Raw genomic sequence first — 4,620 nt, 5'->3', positions numbered from 1 at the left:
TATTTCTTCTCTTTATGTTGATTTATCTTATTTTAACAGGCTCTGTACTAATTTTCCTCACAGAATGACTAGCAGAAATATGAGCCTTACGTGCCTTTTGTATTTAATTCATTAGGTCAACTCTAACCACTAAGCCCCTTGTCAGGTTATTTCTGTTAGCAATAAGGAGCAATTGAATCTTAAACATTGAAACGAGGTTGATGAGCCTATTCCACAAGGTCTCATGACTCCCCACACATGTGAAGTGAAATCTGCCAGGTGGGGATCATTTGACCTTTGCTATATAGGAAGCATGAGGAGTTATGGGAAGAATTGCCACTCCAGAGGAGTTTGAGGCTCAGGTTACTTAGGGTGCTTTTCTATTTTCTACTGTCCTGGTGAAATGGACTCAGTGTTCCAAGATAGACTGCTTTTTCTTTGTGTTTTCTACCATCTCTGTGAAATAGTTTTGGAGACTCCATGAGCTAGTAACAATGGCAGTGGCTACTCAGAACAGGAAAACCCTGGTGGTGCTACTTCCCTGTGAAGTTGTTCGTCGGTGAGTCAAATTCAGAAGCTGGCAGGTAAGTGCTTTGGGGTTAAAAATTTGATTTGGGTTGGGGAGCTTGAGGACTTCTTTCACCATGACCCCCCATATGTTGTTGTTCTTAAGTATGGTATCAGTTTCTGTCCTATCAGCTCTCTCTGAGCCTGCAGAACTATCATGAATTGATGCTATTATATTCTTTGTGGGCTGGATTTTCTGATCATTCTCTGACAACACCTTGTTTGGCCCCACTACCTGGGGTTTATCAGCATCTTCCTTTTTTATTGATATTAGTCCTCCTCTATCAGTTCCATCTTCATAATGTCTTACACCCCATGTTTTTCCCAGAACCCAGCCAGAATCGTATGGGTTTGTTATATTTATATACAAAAAGCTACAATTCCCAGAATATCCTGGACTATGCCTGAATCCGAGCTGCATGCTATGTCCATTACTGCCAAAATGTTTGCAGATGTGTGGTCCATATCCTACTGTTATGAACCAGTCTTTCCCAGCTCCCAGGCTCCAATCCAAAGCAATTGTTTCACAGCCCCAATAAGCACAATAATAGGAGTTGGGATAGTTGCAATACTCCTGTCCTGGGTTGGAAGCAGGGCAAAAATAGAATCCCAAGTGGTTCTGACATGGCATCGCCTGTGTCAGAGTGCATAACGGGGCGTGGAAACTGGGAGCACCTGCTGTGGTTATTTGTTGCATGATGGTCTGGGCCTCCCACTGGATTAAGCTCCACTTAAAGGGCTGGTGTGCATGCGCAGATCCATAACTCACCAGAATTATATTGACTCTTATTTATCATAGGAGGTGGTCGAAGCCCATTTTTCCTGGGGTGTTTTAATGGACCTTGTTCAGCCTCACTCAGTTCCCCACCATTTCACTTCTCTGCCTCGCTTGTCAGTTTGGTTGCAACGAGCTACAAGGTATGAATTCTTCTCGGCAGCAGGAGTGTTCTTCGGGGGAATTTGCTAGATGGCTGTTAAATTGTCTGCACACACTTTTGATTAAACAGGGCTTTCTCCCCTCCCACGACACACAGATAATACACAATACGTATTGAGTCTGTTTCAGTGTCAGCTTCAAGTCATCAGAACCCAGGGCTGCTTCCCACTTTTCTTCATGGATCGGTCCTTCCACGCGGCTGGCATGCCTCCATCCTTTCTCCACAGTTCGAATAGCTGTTTCTGTGGTAAGCAAAACAACATAGGGACCTTCCCATCATGGTGTTAAAGAAGTCTCATTCCCAGTCTTAATTAGAACCTTGTCCCCAGCTTGTATATTATGAATTGCTATGTCTAAGGGAGGGCGTTGTGCTACCAAACCTTTTGCTCGGAGCTCCCTCTGTCGGTTCATGAGTTGTATTAAATAAGGTCTTAACTGTTTATTTCCTATGCTCAGTGCACTGGTGTACAGGCACTTTAGGGAAGCAGCAGGTACAGTTACCCTGGGGGGCTGAAAGAAGAAGATACTGGATGGGGGATTGGGAACGCTACCTTCTCTGAGGAGCCCTCAGACAATCCTATGTGAGACCTCAGAAGTTTTTCCCTGTCTTCAACAGTGACAGTAGTGTGAAACGTGTTCATCTGATTTGTGTCAATACGGAACAATGCTAGGGCCGCATGGTATGATGAATGTGACCTTCTGTCCTACAGACCCTTGTATAACCACAAGTCTAAGGAAAACAGAGTGGTTAATGTATAGAGTTCTTGTACCTTGCAAAGGAATGTTTTAGCAATTCGTGTCAATAGAGAGCTTGAAGGGAAATGTATTTGTAGGCTTTTACTTGAAGTCTCTGATAGCTGGGGGGGGAGAGGGGGTTCAGAATAGCTGCTAACTATTATGACTATTGCATGGGACACTATGCAAGTCTCTTGTATCTGGCCAGGAGACTAAGGAGACGGGGAAAGCTGAAGAACGACTAAAAGACAAAGCTTGCAGGGGACGCTGTGCAAGTCTCTGACATACAGCCAAGTTGGACAAAGGAGAAGGACCAGAGGGAGGAAGACTATGAGCCTTAAGCATGAGAGACCCCTAGAGGGACCACCGGAGACTGATGCGCATGCTCCAGTAGGAGGGTTTGGATTCTGGAAACTAATTATAATAACCCTGTTGGTTTTTTTCTTTTAGAAGCAGTAATGAATATGTGATAGCCTAGGAACATAAAAATCAGCTGCTTGATATAACTGGTGTGTGTCTTGGTGGAGCAGAGACTTCCAGCGCACCCAGCACTGTTTGATTACCTCTATTCCTTTAATAAATTGTAAACTTTGATTATAATCCTATTTTGAAGATTGAGCCATTTATAACAGTAGTAAGGACTTCCCCCAGCCCTTCTCTGTCCCCTTTAGCTCCCCTCCCTTCCCCCATCAAACCTAGTTTAAAGCCCTGGTAATCAGCCCAGAGAGCTTGCTCCCCAGCACACTTGCGCCCCACTTGCCCAGTCCTGGTCCCCAGATTTTTGTTGATTTTTAGTTGATCAAGGGAAACCAGCTGACGTGATCTTTTTGGACTTGAGCAAAGTTTTTGACATGGTTTCCCGTGGGATCCTACTGGACAAAATATCCAGCATACAACTCAACAAACACATCGTACGGTGGGTGAGCAATTGGCTGACAGGCAGGGCTCAAGGACTTGTGGTAAATGGGGCCACATCAGGCTGGCGCATGGTCACTAGTAGGGGTCCCTCAAGGCTCCATTTTAGGGCCGGTCCTCTTCAATGTTTTTATAAACGATTTAGATGTAGGACTAGAAGGTGTTTTGAGCAAATTTGCTGATGACACCAAACCTGGAGGAGTTGTAGACTCAGATGAGGGTGGAAAGGCCTCACAGAGAGATCTGTGCAGATCGGAGAGCTGGGCGATCACCAACCGCATGAAGATTAACAAGAGCAAGTGCCGGGTCCTGCACCTGGGACGGGGCAACCCTGGCTATATGTACCGACTGGGTGACGAGATGCTGGAGAGCAGCCCCGCAGAGAGGGATCCGGGGGCGGTGGTTGACAGCAAGTTGAACATGAGCCAGCAGTGTGCCCTGGCAGCCAGGAAGGCCAACCACATCCTGGGGTGCATCAAGCACGGCATTGCTGGTCGATCAAGGGAAGTGATTGTCCCACTCTACTCTGTGCTGGTGCGGCCTCACTTTGAGTACTGCATGAAGTTCTGGGCACCACAGTACAAGAAGGAAATTAAACAGCTTGAGAATGTCAAGAGGACGGCGACGAAGATGGTGAAGGGCCTAGAGAGGAAGCCGTATGAGGAGCGGCTGAGATCACTGTGCCTCTTCAGCGTGGGGAAGGGGAGGCTGAGGAGGGACCTCATTGCAGAGTACAAATTCCTCGCGTGGGGGAGTGCAGAGGCAGGTGCTGACCTATTCTCCATAATCACCAGTGATAGGACCCACGGGAACGGTGTTAAAAAGAGACAGGGAAGGTATAGGCTGGAGTTCACCAAGAGGTTCTTCATGGAGAGAAGGGTGGTCTCTTGGCTCCACCCTTGTTAAGTGAAATGTGCCAGGTGTGGGTCATTTGACCTTGGCAATATAGGAAGCCTGAGGAGTTGTGGGGAAATTGCCTCCCCAGCAGAGACGGAGGATTCGGTAGCCTAGGGTGTTTTTCTCTTGTGGTGAATTGGGCTCAGTGAGCAGAGTCGAGGCGCAGAGTCGAGGCGCAGAGTCGAGGCGCAGAGTCGAGGCGCAGAGTCGAGGCGCAGAGTCGAGGCGCAGAGTCGAGGCGCAGAGTCGAGGCGCAGAGTCGAGGCGCAGAGTCGAGGCGCAGAGTCGAGGCGCAGAGTCGAGGCGCAGAGTCGAGGCGCAGAGTCGAGGCGCAGAGTCGAGGCGCAGAGTCGAGGCGCAGAGTCGAGGCGCAGAGTCGAGGCGCAGAGTCGAGGCGCAGAGTCGAGGCGCAGAGTCGAGGCGCAGAGTCGAGGCGCAGAGTCGAGGCGCAGAGTCGAGGCGCAGAGTCGAGGCGCAGAGTCGAGGCGCAGAGTCGAGGCGCAGAGTCGAGGCGCAGAGTCGAGGCGCAGAGTCGAGGCGCAGAGTCGAGGCGCAGAGTCGAGGCGCAGAGTCGAGGCGCAGAGTCGAGG

The 4,620-nt window shown here is 48.9% G+C and overlaps 1 long non-coding RNA gene across 3 annotated transcripts; it reads left to right on the top strand.

The window, feature by feature from the left end:
* Positions 1-290: 290 nt before the first annotated feature.
* Positions 291-2,823, top strand: LOC113843375 (uncharacterized). Of its 3 annotated transcripts, none has more exons than XR_005264664.2 (5): positions 291-341; positions 447-563; positions 1,346-1,464; positions 1,554-1,730; positions 1,940-2,823. It is a non-coding gene; the product is annotated as an uncharacterized lncRNA (long non-coding RNA). The 3 variants fall into 3 exon arrangements; XR_003496656.3 differs by having other exon boundaries at positions 294-341; positions 2,427-2,823; XR_011807831.1 differs by having other exon boundaries at positions 312-351; positions 2,427-2,823.
* The last annotated feature ends 1,797 nt before the right edge of the window (positions 2,824-4,620 follow it).

Source organism: Anas platyrhynchos, chromosome 3, assembly GCF_047663525.1.
Source record: "Anas platyrhynchos isolate ZD024472 breed Pekin duck chromosome 3, IASCAAS_PekinDuck_T2T, whole genome shotgun sequence".
In the NCBI taxonomy this organism is placed as follows: Eukaryota; Metazoa; Chordata; class Aves; order Anseriformes; family Anatidae; genus Anas; species Anas platyrhynchos.
This window is presented reverse-complemented; position numbering and strand designations above follow the sequence as displayed.